Here is a 19644-nt window from a genome sequence, read left to right on the forward strand (position 1 = left end):
TAATAACAATACAAAATCTCATGGAGAACGCGACCGGATCAAGTAAACTTGTCAGCGAACGCAGGGATTCAGGTAAGGCGATCGCGCGCGCGCGAGAATGTATTATTTTACAGCGCGAGCAAGAAACAAATTATTGCCAAGCTGCGGAAACCGGAAATTTTGACATTTTCGCGCTCTCCGCGGAACGTGAAAATGTCAAATTATCGCAATTTCCACGAACGGAACGAAATTTTCGCCCAGGCCTACTTTATTACCATTTTATTTTTTAGCTCTGCGGTTTGTGGGGCGACGCTCCTTCACTCAAATGGAGGAGCCGCCCCTGGTGCTCTCTCAGATGCTTCTGTTTTTTCTAATTCACGGTGAACCTAATCTGCATAAAATGCAACCATTTTCGTTACTAATTACAATCCTATTTTTCAGGCCAGTGAGCAACACAGAGCAAAGGGCAGGGAAGAGAGAGAAGCATACGAAGGAGACATCTGGAAAACAGATGCACTCTCATAGAGTGCTTCACGAAGAAGAAAAAGAGTTCCTGAAAAACAGCTCCTGGCGTATACTAGAAGGGGCCAATCAGAGAGGCGGTGAAGAGGCCATGCTTCATGGGAGGGACTAAGACATTCTGGACCGGCTAAAACAAAACCAGCAGATAGAAAACAAGCACATGCGAGTGGCAAGCACAAAGCCATGGTAAGCTATGAGTGCGGTGCATCCCTAAGTAACCTTTCAGCATGTTCCCAATATGTCTTTGCAACCAGAACGCTTCGCTGTCTGGTAGCCTTTGACTTTAAAAGGCTTAATAGACCTATTGGACAACCCTGGAGACTCCCTAAATGGGGGAACTGGGAATAAACAGAAGGCTGCCCAGGGGTGGACTGTCTTCCGAACGAGGGTGAGCGGGCCCACCTGTGGAGGACGTCCCGTCCGACAGCGCCTTCGCGTATGTTCAAGCTTTGGGAGTGGAGAGGGGTGGAGCTTGAATCAGACATGCCAACATTTTAGAAGAGGGAAGTGGGATATTTAAAATCAAATACTCAGGAAAATGTATTTTACATATTGACTTCTAATGAAGGAGAAGCAATTTCAGGCAAGAGTCTGCCAAAATAAAGCACTTGTTGGCTTCAGAAGTCGGGTCTCCCTCCTGAGTCGGGTGTATTGGCATCGGTGCTTCGATGGAGGAGTGGGATTACAAGATGCCCCCTGGCACCAGAAATCACACATTCCACTCTTGGGCTCCAATGTCCTTCCACAACCCACAGCTCAGAAAATACTTCAGACTGTTAAATAAAAGGCCATGAGAGCACTACGTGATCCCAGGTGACGTGAACCACCCGGTACCATCAGGTGAGGCGAGTGATCTGAGAGTGAGATGTAAAGTTGGGGTTCTCCTATGTTGGGGCTGGCTCCGATGTAAAGTTGAGGCTCTCCTATGTTGGGGCTGGCTCAGATGTAAAGTTGGGGCTCTCCTATGTTGGGGATGGCTAAGATGTAAAGTGGGGGTTCTCCTATGTTGGGGCTGGCTCCGATGTAAAGTGGGGGTTCTCCTATGTTGGGGCTGGCTCCGATGTAAAGTTGAGCCTCTCCTATGTTGGGGCTGGCTCCGATGTACAGTGGGGGTTCTCCTATGTTGGGGCTGGCTCCGATGTAAAGTTGGGGTTCCCCTATGTTGGGGCTGGCTCCGATGTAAAGTGGGGGTTCTCCTATGTTGGGGCTGACTCCGATGTAAAGTGGGGGTTCTCCTATGTTGGGGCTGGTTCCGATGTAAAGTGAGGGTTCTCCTATGTTGGGGCTGGCTCCGATGTAAAGTGGGGGTTCTCCTATGTTGGGGCTGGCTCCGATGTAAAGTGGGGGTTCTCCTATGTTAGGGCTGGCTCCGATGTAAAGTTGGGGCTCTTCTATGTTGGGGCTGGCTCCGATGTAATGTGGGGGTTCTCCTATGTTGGGGCTGGCTCCGATGTAAAGTTGGGGTTCCCCTATGTTGGGGCTGGCTCCGATGTACAGTTGGGGCTCTCCTATGTTGGGGCTGGCTCCGATGTAAAGTTGGGGCTCTCCTATGTTGGGGATGGCTCCGATGTAAAGTGGGGATTCTCCTATGTTGGGGCTGGCTCCGATGTAAATTTGGGGCTCTCCTATGTTGGGGCTGGCTCCAATGTAAAGTGGGGGTTCTCCTATGTTGGGGCTGGCTCCGATGTAAAGTTGGGGCTCTCCTATGTTGGGGATGGCTAAGATGTAAAGTGGGGGTTCTCCTATGTTGGGGCTGGCTCCGATGTAAAGTGGGGGTTCTCCTATGTTGGGGCTGGCCCCGATGTAAAGTTGGGGCTCTCCTATGTTGGGGCTGGCTCCGATGTAAAGTGGGGGTTCTCCTATGTTGGGGCTGGCTCCGATGTAAAGTTGAGGCTCTCCTATGTTGGGGATGGCTAAGATGTAAAGTGGGGGTTCTCCTATGTTGGGGCTGGCTCCGATGTAAAGTGGGGGTTCTCCTGTGTTGGGGCTTGCTCCAATGTAAAGTGGGGGTTCTCCTATGTTGGGGCTGGCTCCGATGTAAAGTTGGGGCTCTCCTATGTTGGGGCTGGCTCTCCGAAGGTTGGCGAGCTATCCAAGGGCGTGTGTCTTGAGGAAGGAAGAGGCCTTGGCAGGGTGATGAATACAGGCCCCAGCTAGGCCCGCAGGACACAAGGGTTCGCTCTCCTGCAATGGAATCTATAAGGAAGTTGGCACGGAAACTGCAAAGTACAAAGACAAAGTTTATTAACCCTTAAGGGTGGTCCTACAATCCATACAACACCCTTCAGTATTGCATAGAGTAGCACAAAGAACTTGCGTACACGGTCCCCTTTTATACACAACAGAGGGGTTCATAAGTGGGTGGATACAACATGAGGCAAGGAATGTTACCTTTTATGGACATTTTCGATACAAGATCAATATGTGGGCGGAGCTGACAAACTCCTTGAGCCCGCGAAAACATGGTCAAGCAAGGACTAACTGATAACAGATGTGGTCAAGCCTGGGCATGCGCCAGGCGGACAAAGGAACTATTTATAGACTGTTACTAGGCAGATTACAAGAGCAACTAACACGAAGATAGGACTCTTCTCGTGTTGAGCACGTGGAGACATGACAATACAAAATGGAGTCCAGACTTTAGTTAACATAACGAAAGAGACATGTTCTAAGGAAGGAGAATTCATGTCTTTAGTAAATGCTTAATCACATCGTGGTTTCAATTTACAACAGACGACCCTTTCAGCATTTACTGAAGACATCCGGTGTGTTAGGATAATCATCGTATATGTCAATTGTCATCATTTCTTCTACTTCTTTAGCTAAAGGTTTCTGATAAGTGACATTGGCAATAGCTTTCTTATCGGGAATACAGAATGATACACATAAGGAACAGAGCAAGGGACCACATTGGACACAGATGCAACAAGAAAACAGAACTGCTACAATTATACAGAGACCAGTTAAAACCTTCCAACCCCAAGCAGTGATCAATGCCCAAAACCATCCAGAAAAGGACCAAGTGCCGTTTTCTGTATGGATTTCAGCTGCAATTTTATGCAGCCTGTTGATAGCATTATAGACTGACGGTGTGTGGTCAGGGATAAACACACAGCAACTACTTCCGATAATTTTACAAGCCCCACCTCGGTCAGCTAACATAACATCTAACACCATACGATTCTGCAATGCAACAATTCTAGTAATCTGCAATTCTACCGTAAGATTCCCAAGAGCAGCAGCGGTTTGATTTGTCACAGCCTCTACCACTCTTGTTAACCTTCGAACTTTCCTACTATTTAGGGCAGCTCCAACGAAGAAAAACAATCCTAAATTAAAATCAATATACTGCTGCAGACTGGTGTCAGTCTGATCCACATCATCAATTGATAGAGTACGTTTATACCTATTTACAGTCACATTATTTAACAACTTCAAATCCTTATGATAGGATGCAGGTGCCAAAAATACAGGAGGCAATAGAAATGCTACATAACATACTCCAGACCAACTGGCTGGCAAACGGTAATAACCTTTATTTCCACATACAAAGTATGTATTATGGGATGCTAAGAAAGTACTGTTATTCAACCCGTCGATGTTTAATATGGTAATGCAATCACTAACACCAACAGGAATATAACCCACACTCTGGACACACAGGTCCGCTTGAGCTTGTGCCACTTGAATCACAAATCTGTCTTTTCCCACAGTGTCTCTGGTGTTCGTGAAAATATAAGGAATCGATTCATTGTCTGGTCGATACTCTTCCCATTCCCAAATTGTCCCATTCGCTTGCGGATATCCATCTTTATCCTGATGACATTCTTTATTGAGTCTGAAGAGTAATCGTCCCACTGTGGGTTTCCGAGTGGCAAAAAGCAAAGTGTACCATGCTCTACAAGAGCCATTATGAGAGAAAGGAAGAGGTATGAATGGCGTTCCTCCTTTCTTCTGATGAGCTGGCATCATACCACATATCCAACAGTTCGTAGCATTCGTGGCAACGTGGGTATGATGCAACATCTGGATGAAAGTGTTATTCAAATAAGACTGACGATGCTTCAATTCTTGATACGGAAGGGTATAGAAGTAGTGCTCCTCAGGCACTGGAGTGGTCAACACAAGTAACTCTCGAGCAGGAGTCACATCCTCCACAAGCCATGCGGTTATCCCAACAATAGCTACTGTGAGCATAAAACCTGTTGCACAAAGGATTTTCTTTTTCTCCATGTCAGAATAAAAAATCAATATCTTCCTGAAACTAAAAGGTTTGTCAGAACTCTTCCCCTTAGGCAGCGGTCGATTTCTTCACCAACGGGCCAAGACGGGTGTCGCTACACTAATGCAGGGCTGATCCCCCCCCCTTGCCTCATTGGCTCTCCGTTTCACTAACCCAAGGGCCGTTCTGACAACATGTCCCGATACTGAAGGATTCACTTCCTTGGCCTGAGATGATATTGCTTTCCTCCAGGAGTCGCGTGGTCCGGAAAGAGCTCCTCAGTGTCGTTCAGTTCCCCAGCACGGCCTTTCTCTGCAGCCAGAATTTCTCGTTGATCGGTCAATACAGCAGACTCCACCAATCCGGGCGGTACTTTGCGGCAGTGCAGGGAATGGATCCAATTCTTTCTGTTGGAAACTCGCACAGCCGTCCTCGTTGCAAGTAGGACCTGCTCAGGACCAACCCATCTCGGCTCCAAGCTGTTAGTCCTGTCAAAGATTTTTACCATGACATAGTCGCCAGGCCGGAGACTATGTCCTTCACCGATGGACCGATCAGGGAGCGCCTCCCGGACCTGTTGATGAATAGAAACCAAGTTATCCGTTAACTGCGCCAGATAATCATTCATCATTACACAAGGTACATCATACACAGTCTTAGGTTTTGGTGGACCCCAAATATTCATTGGGCGTCCAAAGACAATCTCGTACGGTGTAAGACCGGTTCGAGAGTGCGGTACCGATCTAATTGACAATAACGCCAGCGGTAAAGCATCTGGCCAAGTCAAAGACGTCGAAGCTTGGATTTTAGCGATCTTGAGCTTCAGTGTACCATTATACTTCTTGACTAGTCCCGCAGATTGAGGGTGAAACACTGCGTGGAACTTCTGGGTGATGCCCAGACCCTTCAAAACATACTTTATAACATCCGCTATAAAGTGGGGTCCGTTATCACTCCACAAAAGTCTACAAACGCCATATCGAGGGAAGAACTCCTTCAACAGCATCTTGGCGGTAGTCATTGCAGTATTGTCTTTCGTAGGGTATGCCTCAACCCATTTGCTAAAGGCACAAACCACTACTAGAACATACTTCAAATTGTTACAGCGCTCAAGCTGGATGTAATCCATCTGCAAAACCTCAAAGGGTGCAGTAGGTGTTACAAATCCTCCTGCTGGAGTTCGAGTACCCTTTCCTGGGTTGTACCTCAGGCAGATCATACAGGTCTGCACCACTCTCTTTGCCGTGCTAGCAATCTCTGGATGCTCCCAGACTTGGGTAAGCAATTTTACAATTGCGGAAGCTCCAACATGTGCTAGCCCATGTGCCATCTGAACCATAGGTTGTACAAAAGCCGTGGGTAATTTCCATCTATCCATCTGCTTATTTCTCCAGCAACCCTCATCATCCAATTCTCCCTCACTGGACCATTGCTCCCGTTCTGAATCAGAAGCGGTCCTCTGTATTTCTCGCACTTCTTCCTTCGCATCATGCCATCTTTCTACTTGCGACTTCACTACATACATGGCAGTAGCACCGGGCTGCATCGCAGTCTCCCGTGCCACCCGGTCTGCGAACGCATTCCCTTCTCCAACTTTATCGACTACTTTCCTATGGGCGCTACATTTAACGATGGCAATTTTCTTCGGATATGTCAATGCAGTTAAAAGATTATGAACTAACTCCCCATGCATTATTTGTACTCCATGTGACGTTAAAAACCCTCTCTCCTTCCAGAGCAGGCCGAAATCGTGCGCTACTCCGAAGGCATACCGGCTATCTGTATAAACATTCACACACAATCCTGTACTGAGCTCACATGCTCGTGTTAATGCTATCAGTTCCGCTGCTTGAGCTGATTTCTGTGGTATGCGTGCTGTCTCCACTATTGTTTGCAATGTGGTAATTGCATACGCTGCTGAAGTCGTACCATCTGGTAGCTTCAGGCATGACCCGTCCACCCACAGTTCTCCATCTACATCTGGAAAGGGCGTATCCTGGAGATCAATACGACCCTTTGTTTGTTCTTCAGTCACAAGAATACAATCATGTGCTTTCCGTGCTTCAGACTGAGTCTCGGGGTATGGCAACAATGTGGCCGGATTTAACGTTACGCACCTCTTTAACGTAATATGAGGAGCCAAAAGCGTCAGCTCATATCCCGTTAAACGGGCACTGGTCAAATGCTGCGTCTTTGTCTGATTAAGCAGGGCATCAACAGCATGGGGGACTAATACCAACAGTTTGTGAGATAACACAATTCCCTCGCTTTGGCGTATTGACACAGCTGTCGCCGCAACCGAGCGAAAACAACCAGGCAATGCTCGGGCAACAGGATCAAGTACAGCCGAAAAATATGCACAAGGGCGCTGCTTGTCGCCGTGCATCTGCACTAAAACTGATAATGCACATCCATCTTTCTCATGCACATACAGCGAAAAAGGTTTGGTATAATCAGGAGTCCCTAACACTGGTGCTGAACAGAGGGCCTGTCGCAATGTCTGGAAGGCAGTGTCACACTCATTCGTCCAAGGAAGCGGAATAGGTGTGTCTTTTGTCAAAAGGGCTAACAATGGCTTAGCTATGTGTGAAAACCCTAGTATCCATTGCCTACAAAACGAAACAAGACCCAAAAATGCACGCACGTCCTTCTGCGTGGACGGCGTCGGCGTGTCCAGAATTACTTGGACACGATCTGGTGTGAGTGCACGCCCCTCCTTAGACAAAAGGTGACCCAGATAAGTCACCTTTGGTCTACAGAACTGTAACTTTTTCCGAGATACTTTGTGATTGTGGGATGCCAAAAAGGAAAGCAAAGACAACGTACTCGTTTCACACAACTCCGGAGTGTCAGCCGCCAGCAAGATGTCATCGACATATTGAATGAGGGCGACACCCTCGGGCAGAACAAAGGAGTCCAATTGTCTTTTCAGAGCTTGACTGTAAATGCTAGGGCTTTCCGTGTAGCCCTGAGGGATTCTACAAAACCGGTAAGACCTATTATTTAGAGTAAAACCAAAAAGGTATCGACTATCGGGATGAATAGGAATTGAAAAGAAGGCATTTTTCAAATCAATAACTGAAAACGTGGTCGCCGTAGGCGGGACCAAAGTAAGCAACGTCGTGATATCAGAAACCACTGGGTACTGGGGTATCACGATCTTGTTCACTTCTCTCAAGTCAATTATAAACCGATAGACTTTAGCATCCGTATCCTTTTTCAAAATGGGTAGAATCGGGCTATTACAGACGTTGTAGGGAACTTCCTCCACTACTCCCACCTTAATCAAATCCTGCACAATCTGTATAAGAGCCTCCTCCCCCTCCTGGGAAATACGATACTGTGGGAGGCGTGGTAACACCGCCCCCTCCTGGACACTAATGTGAACAGGCGGAATCACCATCTGTCCCACATCAGTATCCGAAGTGGCCCACAAAGCACGAGGGAGGGTAGCTAACACAGCGTCCTCTGCAACCACACACATCCGTTCAGACCGAGGGTAATTGTCATTTAATATCAACCGCACTCCAGCAGGGGAGCAGCGAATCGTAGCTCTGAAGTGCTTTAACATATCAAGGCCCATAATGTTGTCCGGCGTGTTCGGGGCAAGCAAAAACGGACAGGGTGCAGAAAAAGAATCAACCTGAAATGTGAGGGGCCGCGAAAGAGGGCTTCGGGAGAGTGTACCGTCAAACCCTACCGATGTAACCATTAAGCCAGATGGGGGAGCCCTCGGAACCAATTGTTTAGACAGCGCACTACGAGTCGCTCCTGTATCCACTAGGAACTGATCAGTAGAACCCAAAACCTCAGCTGATACGTAAGGACCCTTCTGATCAACCGGCACCTCAACTGATTCTAACCCCCATCCAACGCATTCCTATGCATGCTGAGAATCATGGTACCCAGAACGGTCAATCCCCGACACTTGATACTGGTTTTGTCGATCGAAAACATTAGGCCTATCTCGTTGCTGCCCGGCAGGGTCAAAACGAGCGTGATCGTTAGAATTCCCTCTAAAATTCGAGAAACCCCCTCTACCTCTCGGGCCACCCTGATTGTGTCCCTGACACGAAGCATGCAACGCCGGGCAATCTCTGGCCCAGTGTCCCGATTGCTTACAATACGGCCATTGATTCCTATTCAAATCAGATCGGCCCGAGGGAGGACCATAAAATCCTCCCCTACCTCTATTGACACCCCGGCGGGGCGGACCATATACTTGCGCTAACATCACCTTCGTTTTTAAATCCTTCGATTTCTTCTCCTCCTGCCCCTTCGCTTCTTGCTCCTGGCGCTCATAGTACTGAGCTATAGTCAGGAGGGCTGTCGGGGTCGCAGTGGACCAAGAACTTTCACTCGCTTTTAGGCGGGCTGCGATCGCCGGTAGTAAATTCGCCACATATTTATCAGCAAAAAGGTGTCGACCCGTATCATCCGTAAGTGACTGACCACTAAAATCATGAAACGTCTCCTCAAAGCGCGTAAAGAAATCTGCAACTGATTCATCAACTTTCTGCTTACACGAGGCTAGCATATTCCAGTCAATCTTTTTAGGGGGAATGATTGTCTTAAACTTAGTCAAAATAGCAGCAGGGAGATCTAAGATAAGCTGAGGTGGTTTGTGCGCGGGCTTCCTCTCCCTATCCTCATCCTCAAGCTCAGACCACCGAGCCTTAAAAGCGGCAACATCGTCCACCTTCCGCACAGATCGCCACATATCTGGTGGTAAAATAAGCCCAAAGAACAAATCTATATCTGCTAAAGTCATAGTACAAGAATTCAAGGCCCCCTCGACTTCTTCGTAAAAGGCCGCTGGATTCTTGCGGGGATCAGGCAACGCATTCTTTAATGCCATGACGTCAGCCCTGTGCCAGGGAGTATAAACCCAATTATACACAAAATATCCCTTAGCATCGGCGGAGGTAATATCCGAGCTAGTCCCCGCTCCTTTAGGGGGAACATACAAAGGCGCCGCCTCTCGCATTGGTTTAGCATGCACTAGGTCGCTCTTATCTGACTGAGAGGTGGATGAATGGCCATCTCCGGTATGCGAATCCGACTGCTTCTCCTCCTCAGTTTGTTGGCGTGCTTTCTCTTTAAGGTCCCTCACCGCGTCCCGCAACGCAAACAGCCGCCGAACCGCATCAGGCGCCTTAGAGGGAGAGAAAACACCATTACGCAATGCTTTAGCATCTAATGCCACATCGTCAGGCTCAAAGACACTGGAATATTTCCGGAAAGCAGCAATCACTTCCTCAGAAAAGTGGCCCAAAAAATACAACTTCTCTCTATCCTGCCACAACTCCCAGGAATTCAACAACTCAGCAAGGGATAACTTGCCCTTAAGTGCACGATAGGAAACTTGCCGAAGCTCACCCATTCGCTCAGTCGATAACATGGACCGCGTGTCTACCTTACCCGAACCCGATCCAGAATCTTGTGGCCTCGGGGCAGACGCGCCGACATAAGGAGGCGGAGAACGATCTAATAAATAAAAATCATCGTCATGATTATTAAGGACAGGATAAAGTGACTGACGAACAGCATATTGACCCGAGACTTGCAACCTACGCTCTTTCTCTTGCCTCTCCGTCTGTTCTCTTTCCTCCCGACGCTTTGCTTCCTGCGCTCTCACATGATCATTCTTCCATTGCTCTTTATCAAACAGCGCTTTCTCACGTTTCTCTCGCTCACGCACTTCCTTCACCCATAATCGCACACATTCAAACATGTCTTGACGAGCACGCCGCTTACACATACACTGTTCCACATACTCAATCTTACGCATATCAAACGAACCATACAACGGCCACCGTAACTCAGGATCCTTTCTAGTATATTTCCTCCATACTGTGCTGTACATTATGGAGGAAAGACCATGCTTCACATACATATCCCTATTAGGAGTCCCCTCAGGGGGGGCTGGAGCAGATTCCTCGAGGTTTAACCGGTTTCCAAAGCAGCAGCACCACTTACGGAGTGCGCTAAAAGCAGGCATGCTCAAAAATAATGCAAAATATGCAGTATTATCAAAAATGGCACTTAAACGTTGTGCCGTTCAAAGTTACACAGTTCCGGAGAAATATCTCCACATTACCTGCCTATATGTGTTGCAACGCATATATTCTCACAATAATCAATGCAAGATATGACCGGTCATCACAAATCAAACTCAAATAGCCAAACCAGGCTTCAAAAAACTCGGAGCAAGTACCGTACAACGGTTCTTACCAATCAAGAGTCCAGATTCCAACTGCCAAGCTCCAAAATTCGCCCAAACGGCTGTCACGGCAGAACCGACAGAAGAGGTCTCAGTCGAGGACCGGCGCCACCCAGATGGTCAGGTCAGAAGGGAAGGAAGAAAAACCTCGGGATGCCAGGACTAAAGTGCCTCTGGCAGTGATCACATCCCCGGCCAAATTCCTCACCTTCGTCGCGACCAATCCTTCGAGCATCCGAGTCGCCGATGAGCCCCACGTGACGGGCGCCAATTGATGAATACAGGCCCCAGCTAGGCCCGCAGGACACAAGGGTTCGCTCTCCTGCAATGGAATCTATAAGGAAGTTGGCACGGAAACTGCAAAGTACAAAGACAAAGTTTATTAACCCTTAAGGGTGGTCCTACAATCCATACAACACCCTTCAGTATTGCATAGAGTAGCACAAAGAACTTGCGTACACGGTCCCCTTTTATACACAACAGAGGGGTTCATAAGTGGGTGGATACAACATGAGGCAAGGAATGTTACCTTTTATGGACATTTTCGATACAAGATCAATATGTGGGCGGAGCTGACATACTCCTTAGCCCGCGAAAACATGGTCAAGCAAGGACTAACTGATAACAGATGTGGTCAAGCCTGGGCATGCGCCAGGCGGACAAAGGAACTATTTATAGACTGTTACTAGGCAGATTACAAGAGCAACTAACACGAAGATAGGACTCTTCTCGTGTTGAGCACGTGGAGACATGACAATACAAAATGGAGTCCAGACTTTAGTTAACATAACGAAAGAGACATGTTCTAAGGAAGGAGAATTCATGTCTTTAGTAAATGCTTAATCACATCGTGGTTTCAATTTACAACAAGGGAGGGGGCAATAGATGGGGTGGGCAGTGTGAATGTTGGTGAACTACCTTGGGATACTCGGTGAAGGAAGAAACCTCTTCCTGAAGCAACTGCCTGTGTTTGTTTGGTTCCCTCCGGGGGGTGCCTTTGAGGCGTTGGGGATGCATGCTGTCTCAGGAGCCCTGTGTCTCCTGAAGAGAGAGAAAGAGAATGTGTTTGTGTGTGTGTAGGTGCACGTGAGTGTTGTGTGTGCGAGAGAGAGAGAGAGTTAGATACAGGGGGAGTGATACAGAAGGGTAACGATGGCTTGGGGAGAGGACAAGAAGATGATGATTTGAAATGGAGGAATGAAGCTCACAGTTCTGTGTCTGAACGCCACTGGCACCACTGGCTCTGTGACACAGTACGCGGTGTAAGGAGGGAGATCTTTGGCTTCCAGTCCTGCACAGCAGCCAGGCCTTCCTCCACTCCAAAGAGGAATAGGGAAAGCTGACAGTGGGAATCCTTGGTTCTGCATACAGGGTGGGCCCAAATTGCTTGCCCATGGGGCATGTACTTGGATGGCTCGGTTGAAAACCCATCTTGCTGGTGGTGCCCGCACAAGCTCCCTTAAGTGCACTCAGGCTGCTTCCTCTTGGTGGTAGTTATGCCCCCCGTTATTGTGGGCACTGGTACATGACACTGCACATGTAATGGGTATACCATTCTTTCTATGAGCACCAGTACACACTGCCTGAGCTAAGGATCTCCCTTCGATCTCCCTTCGCTCTGCTCTTTACGGCACACACATCAGGGACGCCTTCCCTCCAAGGTGTTGTAAGATCTTTTCCTTGAGGTTCTGGATCCCAATGCTGAAGGGTGGACAGGTCCTGAGGCCCACCTGGAATTTCTTGGCTTTGTGAGGTCTTATGGGATGAGGAGCCAAGGATGTTCTTGGGGTGTTGGCGGGAACGGTCTTCGTCAGCCCTTTGAAGAAGGGGACATTCTCTTGATCGCCTCCTTGCCTCAGGCCTAGGTTTATCCTCAGGGTATTGGAGGCCCTGGCATTGGGAGCTGCATCTGTCTCCTTGAGGGGGTGGTCGCTACGGAGACGTTGGGTGAGATTCGAGGAGAATGTCTGACCATAGCCCTGTGTCTGGGGAACTAATACCTGATGGAAGAAGAGCCTAGAGACCTTGTCACTAGGGCGCAGGGCCAAATATCCTCGTTCTGGCTCGACCTTCAGAGATAAGCAAAAGAAAGGGTTGGTAAAGGGGCCCGTTGCCGTATGCTGGGCACTGTTCAGAGCTTGGCAGAACTCCTATGTCTTGCTGCATAGCACCTCCTGCCCGCCTTACATTGCTTCACATACTCTCTTTCCAGGTTCAACTCAGAAGCAAGAAAGCAAAGCTCCTTCATGCTCAGAATGGCTGATTGTGCTCTTGTGGGTAACCATGAATGCAGACGCCCCTCCCCCAGACTGATTGGCCCAGCCCACCCGCCCAATGGGCCCACCCGCCCAAATGAATCTGCCACTCTGATTGCACCCAGTTCACACGCAAAGCGATCTCAGTGACCTGCTGTCACCAGGCACAGCTCACACGCAAAGCGATCTCAGTGACCTGCTATCACCAGGCACAGCTCACAAGCAAAGCGATCTCAGTGACCTGCTATCACCAGGCACAGCTCACACGCAAAGTGATCTCAGTGACCTGCTATCACCAGGCACGGCTCACACGCAAAGTGATCTCAGTGACCTGCTGTCACCAGGCACAGCGCAAAACGATCTCAGTGACCTGCTGTCACCAGGCACAGCTCACACGCTGCGCGATCTCAGTGACCTGCTGTCACCAGGCACAGCTCACAAGCAAAGCGATCTCAGTGACCTGCTGTCACCAGGCACAGCTCACACGCAAAGTGATCTCAGTGAACGGCAGTCACCAGGCTCAGCTCATACGCAAAGTGAACTCAGTAACCTGCTGTCACCAGGCACAGCTCACACGCTGCGCGATCTCAGTGACCTGCTGTCACCAGGCACAGCTCACAAGCAAAGCGATCTCAGTGACCTGCTGTCACCAGGCACAGCTCACACGCAAAGTGATCTCAGTGAACGGCAGTCACCAGGCTCAGCTCATACGCAAAGTGAACTCAGTAACCTGCTGTCACCAGGCACAGCTCACAAGCAAAGCGATCTCAGTGACCTGCTGTCACCAGGCACAGCTCACACAAAGCGATCTCAGTGACCTGCTGTCACCAGGCACAGCTCACAAGCAAAGCGATCTCAGTGACCTGCTGTCACCAGGCACAGCTCACACGCAAAGTGATCTCAGTGAACGGCAGTCACCAGGCTCAGCTCATACGCAAAGTGAACTCAGTAACCTGCTGTCACCAGGCACAGCTCACAAGCAAAGCGATCTCAGTGACCTGCTGTCACCAGGCACAGCTCACACTCAAAGCGATCTCAGTGACCTGCTGTCACCAGGCACAGCTCACAAGCAAAGCGATCTCAGTGACCTGCTGTCACCAGGCACAGCTCACACGCAAAGTGATCTCAGTGACCTGCTGTCACCAGGCTCAGCTCACACGCAAAGCGATCTCAGTGACCTGCTGTCACCAGGCACAGCTCACACACAAAGCGATCTCTGTGACCTGCTGTCACCAGGCACAGCTCACACACAAAGCGATCTCAGTGACCTGCTGTCACCAGGCACAGCTCACAAGCAAAGCGATCTCAGTGACCTGCTGTCACCAGGCACAGCTCACACGCAAAGTGATCTCAGTGAACGGCAGTCACCAGGCTCAGCTCATACGCAAAGTGAACTCAGTAACCTGCTGTCACCAGGCACAGCTCACACGCAAAGCGATCTCAGTGACCTGCTATCACCAGGCACAGCTCACACGCAAAGCGATCTCAGTGACCTGCTGTCACCAGGCACGGCTCACACGCAAAGCGATCTCAGTGACCTGCTGTCACCAGGCACAGCGCAAAACGATCTCGGTGACCTGCTGTCACCAGGCACAGCTCACACGCTGCGCGATCTCAGTGACCTGCTGTCACCAGGCACAGCTCACAAGCAAAGCGATCTCAGTGACCTGCTGTCACCAGGCACAGCGCAAAACGATCTCAGTGACCTGCTGTCACCAGGCACAGCTCACACGCTGCGCGATCTCAGTGACCTGCTGTCACCAGGCACAGCTCACAAGCAAAGCGATCTCAGTGACCTGCTGTCACCATGCACAGCTCACAAGCAAAGCGATCTCAGTGACCTGCTATCACCAGGCACAGCTCACACGCAAAGTGATCTCAGTGACCTGCTGTCACCAGGCACAGCTCACAAGCAAAGCGATCTCAGTGACCTGCTGTCACCAGGCACAGCTCACACTCAAAGCGATCTCAGTGACCTGCTGTCACCAGGCACAGCGCAAAACGATCTCAGTGACCTGCTGTCACCAGGCACAGCTCACACGCTGCGCGATCTCAGTGACCTGCTGTCACCAGGCACAGCTCACAAGCAAAGCGATCTCAGTGACCTGCTGTCACCAGGCACAGCTCACACGCTGCGCGATCTCAGTGACCTGCTGTCACCAGGCACAGCTCACAAGCAAAGCGATCTCAGTGACCTGCTGTCACCAGGCACAGCTCACAAGCAAAGCGATCTCAGTGACCTGCTGTCACCAGGCACGGCTCACACGCAAAGCGATCTCAGTGAACTGCTGTCACCAGGCACAGCTCACACGCAAAGTGATCTCAGTGACCTGCTGTCACCAGGCACGGCTCACACGCAAAGCGATCGTCACCAGGCACAGCTCACACGCAAAGCGATCTCAGTGACCTGCTGTCACCAGGCACGGCTCACACGCAAAGCGATCTCAGTGAACTGCTGTCACCAGGCACAGCTCACACGCAAAGTGATCTCAGTGACCTGCTGTCACCAGGCACAGCTCACACGCAAAGCGATCTCAGTGACCTGCTGTCACCATGCACAGCTCACAAGCAAAGTGATCTCAGTGACCTGCTGTCACCAGGCACGGCTCACACGCAAAGCGATCTCAGTGACCTGCTGTCACCAGGCACGGCTCACACGCAAAGCGATCTCAGTGACCTGCTGTCACCAGGCACGGCTCACACGCAAAGCGATCTCAGTGACCTGCTGTCACCAGGCACGGCTCACACGCAAAGCGATCTCAGTGACCTGCTGTCACCAGGCACGGCTCACACGCAAAGCGATCTCAGTGACCTGCTGTCACCAGGCACGGCTCACACGCAAAGCGATCTTAGTGAACGGCTGTTGGTATGCTTTTCATGCAAATCCTCCACTCCTTGATTAAACCACACAGCGGACCACTCACCACCGCCCAAGTGGTTCCCATGACTCTACGCATGGAAGCCCCGGCAGAGTGACTATGCTAATGTGTCTGCCAAAGCCACTCACTCCCCACACATTGCAGTTATTGTTTTGAAAAGTTTAAGCAAAACCCCAAACATGAAAGGCCATCTGCTGTGTGCAGTAGTGCATAGGTCAGTCCAGGCCCCTGCAGCGGTGCACCTTACACTACGCAACACGGAGTAGGATGAAATAAATTTGGTACACGTCTGACCGTGATTGATGGCTCCCAAGGACACGTGTATGCTGCATGAGCTTGATTTTGTCCCAGTCTTCCTCCATGTGGTACAAGTAGTTTGGATGTGGAATGTTTTAATGCATGTGCAGTGCACTACACCAATATATGAATGCATGCATGCAGTGTTGTTTATGTAACAGAAGCCAATGCCTCACTGAGCCTTCATCCTTTTTAATATGGAGGAAATTCAGCATCAGAAAATATGGGCTAGAAAGACAAACTGGAGTAGTGAGGAAAACCACTGCCTACAAAAAAATCCATCAATGCAATACTTGGTTTTGAGGACTGTCAACATATTTAACTAATACATTACACGGGTTGAGGCGCAGGTCTGGGGCCATGTGAGTCTCAATAGACCGGTGGGCCTTTGTCATTAAAGAAAACATTCTTAGCACAACAGTCAAAGTCAAAACCACAATGATTTGCTCAAATTTAACAATCATTACAAAATGGAAAAAGTGGGTTAGTTAGTCAGGTTCAAATCAGCATAAATAATGCATCACATAATGTCAATTGTGAAACCTAATAACATTAGGTCGACCACCAAAGCAAGTAAATAGTCAGAACCAAAATCCAGTTCAGCAAGAGAATTAGCATAAATCTGCTTAGTTAAAAAGTCTAGGAAAGTCTAAGTATAAATCAGTAGCAGAACTACATAGAGACTGCTCAGTTCGTAAGGCAAGAAACAGACTAAGTATAAATCAAATAGACTGACTGACATGGAGTCTGCAAGGCAAGAAAAGCCCGGCACATCTCCCAAAACGGGCACAAATTATAGGTTACAGACAGTGAAAATGGCACTTGACATGGTATGATATAGTAGGGCTGCACTAATAAAGCAACTTTCACACACACCAATATTAAAACAAGAAAATGGGATACATCAAATAAGAAACATTTAGGAACATCTGCTTCCATGCATAGTTATAATAAGAACATGGATAACTTTATGTGACATTTAAGTTAAATCAATACATAGTATAACTGCTTAGAACAGACCCAGCTAAGGCCTTGAATATGTTGCAACTACAGGAACATTCAGCACACAGTTCTTTCTGGAGGGACATAAATTGTTACATTTGATCCCAGCGAATAAACATCACCACAAAATTATTTATATTTCGCATATTTTCTGCAAAGGAAAAACACAGAAGAGACACATGCAAGTAGAAATTCAATTGTGTAATTTTAAAAGACACATTTTCCCTGTCACTGCAGAACGAATGTCAATGCGGGCTTTCTTCACCCTTGTCTCTGAATGAGGCCTAGTGATGCTAACTAAAACACATTTAAGAAAAACTATATTAAGTTGGGATTCGGGACCAATTTCATCGGCTGGGTGCGGCTCCTCTACACTGAACCATTGGCGCAAGTGGTGGTAAACAACAAAATCTCAACCGCCTTTGCACTAGGAAGAGGGACTCGACAAGGGTGTCCTCTCTCGCCACTTCTCTTCGCGCTTTCCCTTGAGCCGTTAGCAGCCTGGATTCGGAGAGACCCGTCCATCAGGGGACTTAGGTGGGCAGCAGACTGGGAAGACCGGATATCTTTATATGCAGACGACATTCTTCTATATTTAGCCTCCCCCCGGAAATCCTTGAGAGTGGTCCTTGATATTTTTACGAGTTTCGGGAAAAACTCTGGTTATATCATTAACTGTAGCAAATCGTTGCTCTATGTATTGCACGGTGACCCACCCACGATCCCGAAAGACTGCCCAATCCAAACGGTAGAAGACGGATTTAAATACTTAGGTATTTTCGTCTCCACAAATGCCAAGATCCAGTATGAACGCAACCTCCTCCCGCCCTTACAGAGGTTCCGAAGAGACACGGAGGCCTGGAAAGCACTTCCACTATCTCTGTTAGGTTGTGCAGCCCTCTTCAAAATGATGACATTGCCCCGTTTCCTTTATGCCCTCCAGAATTTTCCGGACCCAATCCCACAAATAAAATTTAAAGACGTACAATCCACTCAGAGAGACCTCCTCTGGGATGATAAACCGCGCATATCACTTCAAAAATGGACACTCAGCTGCTATGACGGGGGCATAGCACTACCTGACGTTAAAAAATACTACCCTGCAGCACATCTCTCAGCCATGAACCAGTGCATCAACCGTGGCGGGGATGAACCCGGCTACCGGATGGACAAGTGGCTGCTCCTGGATGGTTGCTTCACAAGGGCCTTGTATTCCAGACCCAATAAATTCCACCTGATGAGCCCCACACGACTCTCAGTGCAGGTTTGGCACACGGCAAACCACACTCTAGGATGGGGAAAGCGACTCACACTTGCAACCCCACTGTGGGATTCTGAATCCTTGGGTACCCGGGTCGCACTAAAGGATTTGACAAATAGGTCTCTCACGAATTGGTGACCTCTGGGTGAAGAACGGAGTGATCCCATTTGCCTCTCTACAACAGACGCACGATCTAGCCGCGTCGGAATACTTTCGGTACATGCAAGTCAGGCCCTCCCTTCAGGCTAATATACCGGCTGGGTCACACTTGCCGGAATCCTGACCGCTCGAGGACAGACTACTGGACGGACACCTGCCAGAGAAGGCAATCTCACGCACATACAAGAAGTTAATACGCAACACTCCAGATCCTCTCACTGCCTTGCGTGAAAAATGGGGGCGGGACGGTCTGGAATTAGATGACGAGGAATGGCAGGAAGCACTATCCTGACCTAAGGAGGTTGCCATCTCGGCGAAACTTAGGCTGATCCAATTAAAAATCCTACCTTGGGTATATCTCTCTGGTCCTAGACTGGCCCTGATGGGCGGGAGAGAGAAGGGGCTTTGCAGGACGGGTTGTGGCCTGGAGGGGTCCTTTCTACATATTATCTGGGACTGTCCGTTAATCCACAAATACTGGAAGGAGGTATATAAATGTATGAGTGACGTGTGGAGGGTTGAAATACGACTTGAAGCCATAAGGTGTCTGCTGAATGTCTGGGAGCCCACGGATCTCAATACGAGAGGTAAACTCTGGTCAACGCTCGGCCAGATGATAGCCAAGCGGAATATCGCCCGCTGCTGGGGGGCACCGACACCACCAACACTTGCTGCCTGGATAATTGACATGGACTGGTGCATGGTACGGGAAAAAACTGTTTATGTTTCGCGTGGTTGTCCAAGGAAATGGATAGGGCTCTGGACCAAATGGAATGTTTATCGTGGTAATATATGTGAACCCCCATATGTCCCCCCCAACTGATGAACCACTGACTCCTTGATCT

At 49.0% G+C, this 19644-nt stretch overlaps 1 long non-coding RNA gene across 1 annotated transcript in view; it reads left to right on the forward strand.

Moving 5' to 3' along the window:
* LOC146813073 (uncharacterized) overlaps positions 1–19644 on the forward strand; it is a 48293-nt gene that overhangs the window by 11677 nt on the left and 16972 nt on the right. The window contains exon 3 of the long non-coding RNA XR_014966952.1: positions 421–1341. This is a non-coding gene — a long non-coding RNA (uncharacterized LOC146813073). The remainder of the gene's footprint in view (positions 1–420; positions 1342–19644) is intronic.

Source organism: Triturus cristatus, chromosome 7 (assembly GCF_964204655.1).
Source record: "Triturus cristatus chromosome 7, aTriCri1.1, whole genome shotgun sequence".
Taxonomy (NCBI): domain Eukaryota; kingdom Metazoa; phylum Chordata; class Amphibia; order Caudata; family Salamandridae; genus Triturus; species Triturus cristatus.